Source organism: Rhinolophus sinicus, chromosome 15, assembly GCF_057876585.1.
Source record: "Rhinolophus sinicus isolate RSI-liver-muscle chromosome 15, RSI-T2T, whole genome shotgun sequence".
NCBI lineage: Eukaryota > Metazoa > Chordata > Mammalia > Chiroptera > Rhinolophidae > Rhinolophus > Rhinolophus sinicus.
In genome coordinates this window covers 117,495,263-117,512,766 of record NC_142515.1, presented here as the reverse complement: position 1 = coordinate 117,512,766, position 17,504 = coordinate 117,495,263, and the positions used below count along the sequence as shown (strand labels likewise).

At 36.1% G+C, this 17,504-nt stretch overlaps 1 protein-coding gene across 8 annotated transcripts in view; it reads right to left on the bottom strand.

The window, feature by feature from the left end:
• INPP4B (inositol polyphosphate-4-phosphatase type II B) overlaps positions 1–17,504 on the bottom strand; it is a 579,259-nt gene that overhangs the window by 16,429 nt on the left and 545,326 nt on the right. The window lies entirely within an intron of this gene.

The following is a 17,504-nucleotide window of genomic DNA, read 5'->3' as shown; positions in this document are numbered from 1 at the left end:
CTCTCTAATCCTGAAGTGTTCAGGTAAGGACAACACATTACCTTCTTATACGAGATGTACTCTCTCCAGGTCATTGCAACCAGCCCCAGGACTTTCATATCATTTTATGCTGACGAACCTTACATTTCTCTATCTAGTTCAGATCGCTTCTCTGAATGACAGGCACGTATACCACATCTTCACTCGAATGCCTAATAGACATTTTAAGGTAGTGAAGGGTGGCAGGACGTGCCACTGCAAAGTACGCCACATTGGCAAACGGATTATTTTCAGCTCAAGACACTTGAAAAACAGCAGGTACAGAAGGGGCTCTGACCTCCCCTTTCCTTCCGGAAAGCAAGAGATAAAAATCCCATGTAAAAATGTCCTCCCTGTACCTGGATGAAAGGAACATTCTTATCACCAGAGACAGGAAGTCAATGCTGAGAGAATTCTACATGCACAGACTTTGTTAAAATAACTCCTATCTCCCTTTAGCTCTCTTCCCCCTCCCCTATATATTTTAGTTACTTTTCCATAATTGCCTCTCTTTGTTCACCCTTATATAAAAGCATTTGGGTGTTGATGATTCGTTGGGTCTTCATTTTCTTGTGGAGATTTCCATGAACAGGTGAAATTTGTATGCTTTTTTCCTGTTAATCTTGTCTTATGCCAATTTAATTTTCAGGCCCAGCCATCTATCCTAATAGGGTTGAGGACAAGTTTGACCTCCCCTACAATTTCAAGGCCAAATCTTAACTTCAGTCTATCTCCTCTGCCACATTTCCAAATCTGCTCCCCCTTCCTTTCCATATGGAAATGACACTCACCCACGCTCAGGCATTCATCTGAAGCAGCTAAGTTCTCCTGGGTTCTTCTGCATTCTTTGTACCCTCACCTCCATCCATTAACCAGTCAGACACTTCCCACCATCTTTACCGCTACAACCTGACTGCAACCCACTGTCACCTTGATCTTGTACTAACAGAAGAGGTTTCCTGCCTTTACCACTCTTATGTGTCTATTAAGTTGCACTAAATCCTAATGTATCCATTTAACACATGACAAAGCCATCAATGCACAATTCTAGTTGCATTCGAAAACCATTTCCTGAAGAGTCTTATGGAATAAAAATCCAGTTGATCCCAGTTGCCCACAGAGAGCCAAATGTGGTTTTTCTTCATCTGCAGGGAGATGGAAATATGTACAATTGTTCATCACTGAGACCAAAGCTCCTGAATCTCAGGGAGGAAATGCAGCTACGCCCTGTTGCTCCACAATCTCTCAGACTTTCAACCCTCTCCCAGCACTGCCATTTCTATGGTATCGCAGTAAACTAGATGATCCTGCCAACCTTTACAGAAACAGTATCCTGCTCTTGGCCTTTTTGTTGCATCTGAAATGGATGGAGTTTAGTGTGAATCAGCTCAACATCAGACAGCACCATTCAGTGTTGCATATTCTCAAACATTCACTCCAGCCACTCTTTGAATAGGACCCTCCAAAAGACTCAATTCAGAGTTTGGCCCTGGAAATGTTAGAGTATTCACCCTCTTCTCCACAAGGACACAACCATTCTCTTTTCCCCATCTTCTAATCTTTCCCCATTTCTGTTTCCTAATTTTTCTTTTACTCCCGCCATTGCATGCAAACAGCATGATGCTATAATTAATATGTTATCAATGCCTGGAAATAAAGGCTGAAAATCTTAGGGAAAAAGATACACTCAAGAATATGAGAGTTTAGGTTTGGATACACGTACATGGCTAAAAATAACAATAGTTACACAACTATGAAAGAGGCAGAATATAAAATATGAAATACACCGAGGAGGAATGACTCCACAGTGTAACTTATAGTACTTTACACATATTTATCACTAATCTCTTCTACAAGAAAGGTATCTTAGAGAAATAGAGTTTTGTGACGGACAGTAAAGACTGAACAGAATTTCAATGGCTAGAAACTGGGTGGGGGTTTGGGAGCATGTAAATAACATGGAAACAGGAAAATGTCAGATGCACCTGGGAATGACCCACAGTCTGCTTTGGTTATAAAAATGAGGAAGCAAGGAAATAAATGAAGGCAGGAATATTAAAGGTTAGGATATTTTCTTTTTAGTTGCTTATATATGTTAGACATTTTCTAAAATAAACGTATTGTGCAATTATAAATGCAACCACATTGTTTTAAAATGAGGTGGGGTTACATTGCACATGTTTGTGGTTGATTGCACAAGCACTATACCAAAAAACTCTCACACAAGTGTGAATGGCTACGTGCTGTAGCACAGTGCCTAGCCACAACGGGCAGGATGGTTCGAGCTAGGACTGCAGCAGGAATGGAATAAACTAGAGATACAGAGACTAAGCAGGAGGCTATTATAATAGTCAGGCAAAAAAACGATCAGGTCTTGAACGTGGAATGAAGGGCCAGGGCAAAGAAGTGACACGCTCTAAAATAGGAGTAATTTGAAAGAGAAAGTATATGCTGAATTTAAATATTGGGAGATCAGGAAGAGAAAAAAGTAAAAACAGTGATGTTCAGATTTTAGGGGGAAATACATTCTAGTTAACTGTACTATGTTTGATGTAGGACTTCGGTCAGATATGTACAATAGAAGGAAGATCTAGACAGACTTTATACCATAGTTCTACACCCTAAATTTGGAAGTTTCCTGAAAAAAAAAAAAAAAAGTGGGCTAGTTACCGTAGTTGAGGTGACCCATGTAGAAAATATATGGTGAGCAGAGATGAGGGCTGAGGGGAAGTGTCCTGGGAGATGCCTGTATCGGTGAGGCCCGTGAGGAAGGAAGCAAAAAGCAGAGTCACATAGAAACTAGTCACAGATTCAAAGAAACCACAGTGACAGCTGCTGCAGCAGGAACGAGGAGGTGGCAAAGTAAATAAATGTCACTGGACTTGATGATTATACAATGATTATGTCACTGGTAGCCATTGCCTTTCAGTAGAATTTTAGGGATGGAAGTTCTTTCAAATGGCTGATGAATGAGTGGTGAAGCATGGGAGGTAGAATTCTCTTCTATTTCAACTACGATGCCCAGAGCTTTGACATAGTAAAGGAAGAAGAAAGGCAGTACAGAGCCTCAAAGAGTCAATCGGGCTGATGAAACACTTTTAGAATGCGTGAGATATGCATGTTTGGAGACACAGAGGAAAGAAGAAATGGGGGAAGATTCAAGGCTGTGGGATAGTTGGCCATCTTACGCTTTTTCAGAGAAAAGTAGATATTTACACGTTGAGGATTAGCTATAAAGCAGGGTGCTTTCCCTATTTATTAAAAAGTCTTTACTAAATAGGAATCCACTAACCTCAAAGCATCACCTGACTCTTCAGTTAATAGAACATGGAACTGAAGATAAAGGTGTCTGGGTACTGGGACTTAGGGAATGTGGGAAAGTAACCTAATTAGAAGCTTAACCTCTTGAAATTTTTGGGACATAATCACAACTTTTTGCAATATGGTCTTAGCGGTTTAGTAAGAAAATAGAGCCAAGACTGACTATCTGATCGCCTAACCATTAATGTCACAGTAAATTAGAACACCTGTGCTGATGCTAGTGTGTTGGTGGAGCATCTCTACATATCATTTTGAAGTCCAATGTCAAGTACATCCCTAGAGTTTACACTTTACATTCACATACACATTTCAAACCAGTACACTTCTCCTGAACTGATTCCTTTTTCATATGATTACCTGGATGGAAGCCTTCCAATGATCCTATAAACACTACTAGCTAGAATCTCTTTATCAACACAGATGACTATTCTAAAATTCGCTGTTCCGCTTCCTTTTTAATTTCTAATACTGCTATTAACATTTAATTATCTGGCACTAGATTTTGTGTCCAACATACTATTCTTGGTCATGGTTCTTGGGAAAGCCTTACATCTGGCTTCCCAGAACTTCAGTATCTACTCGGGATGAATCAGTGATCTTAAAAGACACCTAGCTGTTTTCTACAGACCAGATGGATACTTCCTCTTATTTTTCTTTTTAATGCTGAGTATTTTCTTTCCATTTTTTTAAATTGGTACTGTCCCGATAAGTTATAATCAACTGATCGTGGATCTTGATTAATTTCTCTTTTTGATCTGTACCTCTCAGCCCCTCTAAGGATATACAATACAACTCCATGAAAATAGTATTTCCCAAGACATCTGTGATGAAGTAATTGGGGGTTAAGAACTCAAATGGAATTTTTTTATTTACTTATTTATTCAAGGACTATTTTTTTTAGTACCTACTTTGTGCCTTCACTAGTCCAAACTGACTACAGTTTAAGAGTGATAAGAAAGAAGAGGGGGTGATGATGTAGGAAATGTTGATTGATCCCGAAATAATGGAGGCCCCTAAATTCCAGGCTAAAGAATTAGCATTACTCTCTATGCAATGGGGGGGCGGTAACATGGTTAATGTTGAACTTCAGGAAAAACTCTGGGAGGAAGCTATAAAGTAGATTGGAAGGTAAGGGACTAGAGAAAAGAAAACATTTAAGAGGTCATAGCAGTGGACCAGCTGACATGTAATAAAGGTCAGGAATAAAGCAAAAGAAAGAGGAATGAATGGAAGTTCATAAATTAAAGATGGGAGTGGAGTGGATTGACATCTTGGAGAAAATGCCTTAGAAGAGTTATAGACCGAGGTAGCAATTATAAATTGTAAGACATAGGAAAGGGCATTTTATCGTAAATGCATTTTTTTCTTCTCTCTTCCCTTTTGTAACTACACTGATACAGATAATCAGAGTCTAACAGAATCATCATTTCTGACACTTGTAACAATTTCTGCAATAATTCTGAAAATATCTGTGTTGTTTGCCAAATAGATGGCTATCAGCAAGAGTACAATAGAGCACTCAGAGCCAACTGAGGTAATTGCTTGGAGTTAACTTTTTTGATTAAAATTAAAAAAAAAAAAAATGTGTCAGTAGTTTCATTCCAGTGGAACCAAAAGAATTCTGAGGGCACTGCAGTTTCTTTTACTATCCATTCGGTTTGTGCTTTGTTGCACATCAATCAGAAACCCTATTCTGTATCGACTCTCCTCTGTTCAATTGAGTAAAACATAAAGACACAGAACTTAGAAAAAGAGTATTTTTTCCACTACTTTTCTTTTGTTTTGGCTACCTCTAAATTGCTTAAAGCTTTTCTTCAGCTTGATTGTTGGAGTTAGAAGGGAACCTTTGAGATCATCAGGTCCAACCCCTTCATTTTTCAGATGAGAAAGCTGAGGCCTCCCGAGAACCAGGATCGTATTAGTAGCCCAGAGGTGTAGACTTGGGATTGTGTGCAGAACAATTAAATGAATGGTATTCTTCTGCTCCCACACATGAAACAACCTCCTCTCACACCCCACCGCTAACAGAGAAGTAGTCACTTTCTCACTCCTCAGCTTTTACACATTGTGAGGACAATTCTTGTGGGAAAATGCTCCTGGGGATTAAGAGGGAGCAAAGCTGGAGACCACGCATATATGACTCATTATGATCTCTTTGTTCCTCAGCAATCCCTATGGCTTTTGGTTCCTTTTCCTAGACAATTATGATGTGAAATTAGCCTTTTTGAACTTGCTGCTCTGGCTGCTCCTGCTCTGACTTAGAAACCACGGAGAATTCCAGGAAGGAAAAAAATTAATGGCTGGGTTCATACAGCCCTCATTCATAAAGCATCAACTAAGCTTACGGGAAGTTAATTGATAAAAGTTGCCTTTCACTGAGTACTGACTATTTCACAATTGCCGTTCACTGTACCCCAGGGATCTTTAACTTTCACACCACGACTGTGAGGTAGGAAGAAAGACCCATCTTGCAAATGGGAAAACTCAGAGAGATGAGGTAAAATATCCACATGTACACTGGTACTAAGAGACAGAGATGGCATTTGAATCTGGCTCCTTCTGTCCCCTAAGTCTGTGCTCTGAACAATTGCGTGATACTTTTTCTGCATTCTTCACTGTGCAAGAAACTATGTAGATTATAGTGCTTGCATAGATGGCCTTACACTCTACCCTAGGACAGCTCCACATACTCAGAATATGTAGAGAAAAACATGTAGCATCACCGTAATTGAAATGAAGGTTTTCAATCTAAAGAGTTCTCAGTGTGGGCTTAGGCTCAGAATGCCTGCACACCTGGTTTACCCCAGTTTATTCCTATTGCTCCAGCAGGATTTCGATGGAGATAAGAGGAAGGGCATGTAGGTAAAAGGGTTTAGTACGAAAAAGGAAATGAAGAGAAAGAAGACAGAGGCGAGGATTTGTGGTGTTTGTTACATGTTTGCTGCAGGAGTGTGTAAGGGGTGCGTTTTTTGTAAAGAGATGAGGGGGAGAGAGAAACAGAGAGGGTATGGTCTGACAAAGAAGTAAGGAGGAGATGAAATGATTACTACAAGATCATATGATTCTACATGATATAGTTGGGTTTTAGAGAAACTAGTTTGAAAATACTCTGCAGGGTAGATTGGAGTAGAGAGATTAGAAGCAGGAAAATCAGTGAGGAGCATATTGAAATAACCAAGGTGTTAGGCAAATAACCTAGGCACAGGAGGGCAGCAAGAACTTGTCAAAGCCAAAAGACACAGTGAGGGGAAGAAATGGCAGAACTTCCATCAACGGACCAGTAATTGAGACTTGCATCATTGTTTATGGTTCCATTGGCCCCAACTTTTAGATGTTATCGCCATGGGAAGTGAGCGAACAATAGAAGTTGGCTGAATTCACTCATGGAGCTAAGTGATGGGAGCCAAAATGTTTTTATACTTGTCAAAAAAACAAACAAAAAAGTGATGGGAGAATTGCATCACATACCACAGAAAGTACAGGTAAATTGTACTGTGGTCACATGCAATTTAACTTCGGCAAAACAGTATCATACCATAGTAAATGAATTATGCTAACTCACATTTTGTTGTTTTTCTTCTGAGTAATTTGTACATTTGTTTTTACACTTGTACAAGAGCTAAAAGCATAGGGAGTTTATGCCTGGTTTTATGTTTGGGAATATCTATGAAACATTACACTAAAAAATAGTTTATGTCAGAAAGGAAGGCATGTAATAATTATTTCTTCTTAAAGAGGTCAACACATGACTCAAGTTTGAGAAACAACAATGTCTACAAATAAGATTGTTTTTCACATTCCCAGCTTTGACAAGGAGGTAGTTATTAGTGATCTGCCACTGAACAGTTTAAGTGGACCCATGGATTGGAAGTCAAACTGCAAAGGGATAGGAAGAAAACATGGGACTGAAAAGTAACCTCAACCTCAGCAGTTGAGACAACATCAAGAAGAATATATTGTGCATTATAAATTATAAGGGCAGAACATAAAATGAAAAAATAATAAAACCAATCACATAAGCTTTGATTGATACTCAAGACTTAGTACAATAGCTGCACTTGGCTAAAATGTGAGTTTGTGGTTATGTGGCGAACAGTAAATATATTTCCTGCCAAAAAGGTGAATATATCAATAGGCAGGAATTTATTTTATGGCCAGATTAATAAATGACAATTTTCAAGATGCATTAAAAGACGAAGCATTGAGAAACATTGAAAACAGTCCAGTTGTCATATTTAATTATCCAAAACCACAAATCAATTAACAAATGGTCCATGGGTCACATCCATTGACTTAAGGAGCTGATTTTAGATTTCAAGTCAGGTGGTGTTATTGAGCTTCAAAACCACATAGCTCAAATACTTACTTTTATTTAATCCCTTTTTCTAAATAAAAACAAGTAATTCATTGAAAACCAGCTGTCAAGAAGTTGGTTAGGGGATCATGAAGAACTGACTTGGTAGAAATATGATTCCAAAGCCAATCTAATAGTGATCTAAGACATTCTTAAATAGATACATTAAATTAAATGGATCAGGTTTAGGTGCTTATCCTTTCATTTCAGAAAATTGTATTCCAATGGTTCCAATCTAGTAGAAGAGAAATTAGCTGTCATTCACATTACCTTAAAATACTTCCCATTGGAGAAACATTAATAAAAAGTCAACAGTTCATTAAAAACCAAAATACAGATACTTACCCTATACTTTTCTATTAATTATATAAATTATCAGTCTTTTTAAAGATTCCCCGTAGATCGTACCATGCATCATATAAAGAGATCCTATATCTATCTATATATAGCATGGCACTTATGTACTAGAGAGTCAGACATCCCTAGATTTGAATTTGACTTTGCCTCTTGCTACCTGTGTTAATTGGACAAGATACATCATTTTGATAAACTTTCATTTTGTCATCTTTAAAATGGAGATGATGTACATAGGTTGACATGAAAGTTATTGGGTTGGTGCAAAAGTAATTGTGGTTTTTGCAATTTTTAACCTTTTAAACCGCAATTACTTTTGCACCAACATAATAAACACATACACACACACACACAAACAAGCATACATGTATATAGTATGTTTAGCATCCCTGGCATGTATTACACACTCAGTATATGGTAGCTATAATTATTAGTGTCACTATAAACATAGATAATTATTTATTAAATAAATGACAATAAATGAAATAATCTACAAGAATTCTCTACCAATGGCTAATCAATTTTGAAAAACATACAATGTAACATAGAATTATCTCCATAAAAGTCATAGTTCACAGCAATGATTTCAAGAAAAGAGTTTTTAGCTATGATTCCTACTGCTTTGTTCTTATGATTTATGTAAAGGAACAATGAATATTATATTACTCTAACTATTTTTCTAAACTTTACAAATCAAAATTTGATGGGATGTTGAACAGAGTTTGATTCTTTCTAACCAAAAAGATGTTTTACTTATAGAATACTGCTTGCTTACTTTTTAATTGCACATTTTATGGTACTTATTTCTCTTATGTTATTATTTCATCTCTAATTTAATCATATGTATAACAAAAGAACGGAGTAATTAATTCAACCTTATAATTCATTTTAGTCTACCTGAAATAATCATTTAACTTTGATAATGTTTTGTTACAATATTTTCAATCAAAAATTATTTATATTGGAATTTTTGTTCAAATATTTATACCTTGAATAATTATAAGTATTTAATCTCTTATAATAGAGATAATGATAATTAGAGAGGTTGGATACAGACTGAATTATTAAAATGCATAATGATTTCTAAAGAGAAATAATGTTTCTCTTTTATTGCTAAACTAGCTATTTATTCCCTAGGCATTACTTATTTAAAATTTAATTCTGTAGAAATTGCTACCTAATTACTTAAGTATAACCCATGTTCTTCTATTTAATAAATATAAACTAGAACAATTGCACATAGGTATAAATTAAAAACTACATAGGTTTAGTTTTCTTCCCTCTACTCCTCAATAAGCAGGCACATATTCATAAAATAACATTAATTCTCTGAAAAATTCTAGTAAAAAATATAAAGAACACTTCTTTTGAATACAATACCTTTATTTTATCTACAGGTCAAAATTTACAGTGCTTAAATTACCTAGCTTCCTAAGACACAATTTCCCATGTTGTGTTCCACGAGTATTGATAGATCTATAGTGCTGAGTTAACAAAAGTCCAGTTTCTTTATTGTGGAATTTTTCCTAAGACTTTAATATATAAATGTGTTGGGCGCTTTTAGGAGTTGGCAACATGTGATTTCTTGGACTTGGGTGATCATTTCTCAGGTATTCATTTTATAATTATTTGTTGAAATGTACAATTCTGTTTTATTCACTTTAATATCAATACTTTATGTCCTATAATATGCACTGAGATATTCTGAGGGAATCTGGTGAGAAATGGTATAGCTTAATCCAAGGCAGACATGTGGATGTTGACATTCTATGTGATTAACAGAAAGGAAATCTCTATGTGGCTAGACACTAGTGATATTGGTACCAGTGCTGGTATTTTGTAAGGTCCTGTCTCATATTCTTTGTCCCCATGGCAGGCTACCATATCTTTTTACATTAAGAAAAATTAAAATTGTACCTGTAGTCATGGCCCAGCTTCTCAAAAAATACTTTAGATATACTTGAGTATTTAATTCAGAATTTACCTGAATCCTTCAGTTACTCTCCAAGAAATCATGGAAGAAAAAATTTAGACCTAGAAAACTGTTGGAGGACAGTGAGTAATTGCCAATATCTCTACCAGAGAGCAAGAATGTTAAGAACCTAAATTCATTTGGTTGCAACCAACCGAATGGAAGAAGATTTTTGCAAACAACACCTCAAATAAGGGATTAATATCCAAAATATATAAGGAACTCATACAACTCAACAACAAAAAAACAAACAATCCGATTAAAAAATGGGCAGAGAGGACATTTCTCCAGAGAGGACACATAGATGGCCAAGAGAAATATGAAATGATGCTCAACATCACTAACCATCAGAGAAATGCAAATAAAAACCACAATGAGATATCACCTGACACCAGTTAGAATGGCTATCATCAACAAGATAAATAACAACAAGTGTTGGAGAGGCTGTGGAGAAAAAGGAACCCTCATACACTGTTGGTGGGAAAGCAGATTGGTGTATCCACTATGGAAGGCAGTGTGGAGGTTACTCAAAAAAATTAAGAATAGAATTACCATATGACCCTCTCCTGGGTATATATCCAAAAATTCTGAAAGCATTTATCCTTAAAGATATATGTGCTCTGATGTTCATTCCAGCTTTATCTACGGTGGCCAAGATATGGAAACAACCAAAGTGTCCGTTGATAGATGATTGGATAAAGAAGATGTGGTATATATACACAATGGAATGCTATTCTGCCATAAGAAAAGATGAAATAGTGTCATCCGTGACAACAAGGATGGATCTTGAGATTATTATGTTGAACAAAATAAGTCAGACAGAAAAAGTTGAGAACCATATGATTTCACTGATATGTGGGATATAAAACTGAAACCAACAAAGGAACAAGATAAGCAAATAAACAAAGAAAAACTCATAGACACAGACAATATTTGAATAGTTACCAGAGGGTAAGGGGGAAAAGGGATGGTCAATGCACTGAGAAGGTAAACTGGATCCTATATGTGGTGATGGAAGGAGAACTGATTCTGGGTTGTGAACACACAATGAGATATATAGATAATGCATTACAGAATTGTACACCTGAAACTTATGCAACTTTACTAACCGTTGTCACCCAAATAAACTTTAATTAAGAAAAAAAAAGTACCTAAATTTAGGTCTTTCTTGTGTTGATTTTTACCGGGGGCATAGACTCCAGTCACCATTTTCTGATCCTCTGGAGGCTTAACTTATCCCTACTTGAATTTTAGCCCATAAAATGGATAAGTAGGCACAATCATTCATTCATGTCCATGGAATATAATTTAGTACTTTAGTAATAAAATACTAATGATGCCTAGGATAGCCCAAGGAAAGAACCTGTCTTCCTAAAAGCCTAAATGGTTTAGGGAGTTATTTGGCTACTGGGAGAACTGCTCTTTTTCTTAGAAATATTTCATAAGTCTACTCAACATATCACTTAATATGTTTAGTTATATATTATCATACATTATCAACTTTTGCCTTCCTATATTTCCTTTAAATAATACCGCTGACATTATATGAATTGAGAAATGTCTTACAGAAATGTTGTTCTACAGGTCATGTAAAAAAAATTCTCTGATTGTCCTATATGCTGTTCTGTCATCCTCTGCTATGTATAAGGTAAAATACATTAAAATCTGGCTGACTTCCCTGTGCTCAAGGTAATAATATGCTAAGCCATAATATTGTTTTGCATCTGTTTCTGTGGAACGGAATGACTTCAGAGTAGCATCTGGAAACACCACTCCTGCATCTGAACACTTTTATATGCATGTATGTATGAGATAATCACCCCTGCAAGTTCAAGTTCCTTACAGCCTCATTTCAAGTTCCAGCTGGGAAATAAACTTAAATTGAGATGAAATGGGTTTTGTTATCCCTATTGTGATGGGGAGAGTGATTGACTCTGGGGCTGAAAACACAGTTTGAAATAGTTTACAACATACACCCCTACTCACGCTAATCTAAAAATCAGATAATTCCACAGATAGTCCAGAGGGTCTTTTTCTTTTTTTTAATTGAGAACTGACTTAATCATGGGTGATCGGTTAGATTGCTTAGATTATGGACCTTTAACATTTATTTTAATATTTTCCGATCTATTACTGAAACGAGTGCTGTGATTATAGGAGCTGGAGAGTCACAAAGGATTCCTCAAACATCCTTAAATAGATCCTCAAACAGATAATGACATGGTTGGGCATCAAGAATTTAAGAGATGGAGATAATATACACAAGGGACACAATCTTTAGTATGTACTGTCTGTAAAAGGGAATAGATGAAGGTCTCTATAGCTGTGGTAACTTATTCAGAATAATCTGTTCTACTGAGCTGGTACAGATGCTTTAAAATCAGCTAATTTAAACTATAATCATTAGCTAAAGATTGGCCACTGAGGCATTTTATGACATAAGAGTGACCAATACGTACGTGTGTGTGTGTGTGTGTGTGTGTGTGTGTGTGTGTGTGTGTGTGTTAAGACCCCATTCACTAGTTTGAATCTTCTAGATTCTTGTCTTTGGTTCATTAATTCAATAGATAGTTTTTGTGAACTTATTCTGTGTATTTGTAATTCCAAAGTTACAGGAACCATGGTGTTGTTATGCATCTCTTTTCAATAACATAGTGAATTAAACTTGGTTTGATGGTTAAATAGACCACTGTTAATACTAATAATCACTCATTTCTAAGAAGCACTTAAAGAGATTCAAACTCTGCATTCCTTCTTTTCATTTATAGTGATACACCTGATCCTGGGGTACAGATGGACTCTGGATCTCTCCTACTGAAGAGGCCATGATCTATACAGCCATCAACCCCAAATTCATAAAATATAGCAGGTCTTTGTCAAGCAGCAAAGTTATTTTCTATCCCTTATCTGATTCTCACATATGCATTAAGGATAGATGAGCGAAATGATGCACATTAAATTATTAAACAGCACAAACAGGGACTGGTGTTGGTGTTTGTGTTCCCTCAAGAGACTGTTATATACATCATATCCTGCGTCATTAGGATCTGTGATCATAAAATAGTCATTTTAAATCAAAATTTTTGTAAATAGCATTTGTTCAATGTTGTAAAAATCTTATTTAATTTTCTACAAAATGTCTCTTTTTTTACAGAAAGTTTTATTCTATGGAAGGTAATATGAATCCTTTAACAAAAAGAATAAGAAAAACAATTAGAACATGAATAGTTTATGAGAAGGAAATGCTTTCTTTTAAATGGGAGAGATTTAAACTATAAACATTGCTACTGTAAGTAAATTTGATTAAAAAAAATTCAAGCTACAGAAGATAAAATGTTATATGGTGTCTCTCTTTTCCAAAATATTACATTTTCAAGGAAACCTTTGATTAGTAAATTAGATACAATGGTTTATGGAACCGAGACTATATAAATAGAACAAGATGATGTGGTATCTGTAAAAACCTAATGTCACTAAGGAACTGATAGGAAGATGAAGAAAGCCAGCTAGAAGGACTTTTAATTCCCAGGACAACCGAAGCTCCAGGCCCCAGAAAGAAGCTGCTATTGGATGTTTTGGTGGTTCACAAAGTTTCAAAGATGACTGGAAGCCACTTAGCCTAAAGACACACAAATATTTTACAAGGGAATGAAAAGCCTCAAGTGCTAAATTGGCAAATCTAAATCTGCAAAGGGTTGGTAACATTAATATTTTATGTTCATGGTTATAATAGGATATTGATTAAATTGGAAGTCTACTGTCCTCTAGTCTCCTCTGGAAATCTCAACAACACTAGTTGACAAGAGGAAATTAAGGAGACACGTCAATTTTGTGCTGAATTTTGCAACTAAAGTATACCTTTGGTTTTGTCCTGGTTACTTGGGAACCTTGAAGGCTCTGATAGGAGAATTTTCTCATCGCTTACTTGTCAACCACACAAATGACTGAGATGAAAAATGCTAAGGAGGCAATTTTTTCTCTCAAATTTTATTATACTCTGTGATGTCAGGGTACCCATATTCCAAACAGACAGGCACCATGGAAATCATTAATTACTGATGGGAACCTATGAATACATCCTCACATAACAAACCTACAATTAGAAAATGGAGCACATTTCATAGGAACGTTTATAATGATAAAAATATTCCATTTTAATATGAGAACATTAAAAAAAAAAAACTGCCATAAGCTTTTTCTATCTGCATTATTTTTATCTGTTTATTTCATGCCAAAGTTACAGAAACTTAATTCTATAATTAAATTTTTCATTGGCTTCCACTAATACAATTCTTCCTTTCCAGGGTTGGTTAGGGTTTGAAGGTGAGAGCTAAAGCAAAGCCAAGTTCAACCAAGTAGCTGCATTGATCTCTTTCCACCTAAGATTAAAAAAGGTAGTCTCAGTAGCTACTCCGTGTGTTGTGGACATTTTGACACATACACTCCCAGTATTGAACTTGAAATTAAGAACATGGACAAAGACTCCAGAAAGAAATCTGCCTGGACATAAAGATCATGGACATTCTTACCTACCCACAGGCAAAAGATGGAGGCATAAAATTCAGAATGGGTAACATTCTTTTTCCTTGGGCTACCGATGCTTAAAATGATATCAAACTTTGCTTTCTTATTCCCTAAAACTTTCTGCAAGTTTCCTCTGTCTTTGTGCAGTGCTTCCTTTGCTTCTTATTGAACATTTCTAGAGTCCATTATTCCCAAAGATATAATACAAATAAAATACATATATATGTTATCAGTCCACTATTCCTCAACTCAAGTGCTCCAGGCAAAGTGAGTATCAGAGGCTGTTACTCTCCTGGGTGCACTTCCAGTACTTTCTGGATCCAGCCAGATGGCATTCACCACATGCAGCCCTGCATTTTCTTTATTTGTGTATGTCTTGCTTCTCCTACCAGACTGGAGCTATTTTAGGATAAGGAACATACTTTACCTACCTAACGTGCCTTATACTAAAGAACAGTATATAAAAATACCACTTGAGTCAAGGCCCCCTAGAGAGCCAAGCATTGCTCTCGCTGACAAGTATACTGCATTTCGGTCATGTTCATGCTAGTTATGAAATAAATGTATTTGATTACAATTGAGTATGCCTTAGCCTTAATAAATACCAGAAACTCATTAGCACAATACGGAGATTTAGAGTTAATAGTTATTTGTATACTGATTTGATATTTTAATTAGTTCATACTATCCAAAAGGATTGAAAATGAGGACTAATTCTGATTTCTCGGATTCACTCACATGAAAACAATCCCTCATTTTCACAAATGGTTTTAAAAACAAGCATCACTCTTACCACTAGGCTATTACTTCTCAGATAGTCCTTTTTTTTTTTCTTAGCTCATCTTTGAGAAAACAATTTTAGGTCCAATCTGTTCTCCATTTCACGAGCATACAATAGTACAAGATGCTAGATACTCTCCAGTTCAGGATTACGTTTAAAGCATTGTGGATAGAATTCATATACCACTCTCACCTAATAACTATGAATACGATACTAAAAAACAAGAGGGTTTGAGATTTTTAAAAAACAACGGAAAAAACTTAAATTGAAATTCTATTTTGCAGAAGTAACATTTTTAATATAACTGAAAAGTTTTAATCCAGTATTAAAACAAATGGGGAGGGTTCTTGGACGAAATCACTTTATGATGACCTGTTGCAAGATGTGTGGCTCTAACACAGCTTCCTCTCATTCTTGGAATGAAGAATGGAGGTTGAACGGGTTGAGGGGTAATGGTGCTTACAAGTATTGAGAGGAGGTCAATTCAAATAGAAACTAATGGGTCATATTAGGTTTTTGCTTGTATCACAGATATCTAGCCCAAATATACTCTCTTACCTGCCTCACCCAGATGAAGCCAGTTATAAAGGGGGAAATTGCAGGTAGGTTAGCAATCACCTAGGAAACCAATATTTGTGGAAGGATAAGGGCTTCTAAACCTGGATACTTATAAAAGTCACTTTCTTAAAGTCACTGCTTTCTCAGAAATCATAACTTGATAAAATAATCTACTTTTAATATTTATTGTCAATATGTCCCAATCTTAGGCCTCTAACAAAAGATGCTGAAATTTCTAGAGTAATCAACAGCCTTTTTTTTTTTTTTTTTTTTAAAGAAGCATCAAAGCCTCTTGTGGGTGGAATATGTCCTTTCTTAATTTATCTGTCACATAATAATACCAACTTAAAGGTCACCTTCTCTCTGTCACCCTGACAGTTCCCCACACTCACCGCACCACCCCTGGAAAATTAACTGTTCCCTTATCTATGTTTCTAAAAGCAGTTTATACATAATTCATAAAAACCTAATCCATCATTATTTATTTGTATGTGATTCTCTCCCAATAGGTTTTGAGCTTTGTGAGGACAAGGAACACATCACAGTCATGTATGTATCTTCCATATGAAGCATGATTCTTCGTAAATAGTACGCACTCAAAAATTGCTTATGGCTTTGACATAAGAGAGTATTCAGAGCTATGTATTCCTTACGGTAAATGGTTTCTGCCATGGGGTAATAATGATCCAGAATAAAACAAAGGGGTTTTAGTAGAAACAATTAATAGGGCTGTGATCAACCATGGTCAGCCTATGCAGATGCTATGAAACAGAACACAGGAGTAGGTTATCATCGTGCTGCAAACTGCCTTTTGTGATGGGATGTAGACCCTTGAAGCAGACATGGCCCCAAGGGTTATACTAGCCATGGCTCCCCCCCAATGGTATAAAATAGAACTAGCTCAGGGGTCTGACTTCCCACCTCACTTTCCCACCCTGGTAATTTATCTTTAAATATGCATTTACTTACTTATCTATAAAAATGTTTGGTGCAAGATCCCTTAAATTACCTATTAATTTGATATCATTATGTAGAAGTACATTCTATTATAAAACTCAGCGCATTTCTTAAAGCACAGAAAATATATAATGTGGCCACCATATTTATTTAGGTCACCCATACTTATGTCAGCGATAAGGTTGACAAGAATAAAAATATATACATTTATATTTCATTGCAAAATATCAATTATCCCAGTGTAGCTCAGGGGAAACCTTCTTAGATAGCAGTATATATGACAAAGGACCACATGTTTCAATTTATTATGTAGTAAAACAAAGTTCTTTCATAAAAGTCATACCATGTATGGATCCAAGAACAAAGAAATAAATATAGATCAAGAGAGGCTGCCTAGGCTCATAGAAGCATGGACTTGGTGCAGTGAGATGGCCTCACCCCATTTCCTAGTTGTGAGGCCTTGAGCAAGGCATTTAAACCCTCTGTGGCTGTTTCCTCATTTTAAGACCTAATTTTTAGGGTTAAAATAAAGTGTAGGGGAGATGATATTTGTAAAGTGCTTAGAAAAGTAGCTGGTGCAGAGTAAGCATTATATAATGGGAGGGAAGAAGGAAGAGGGAGGAAAGCAGGGTGGGAGAGACACACAGACTTTTGTCCTATATTTT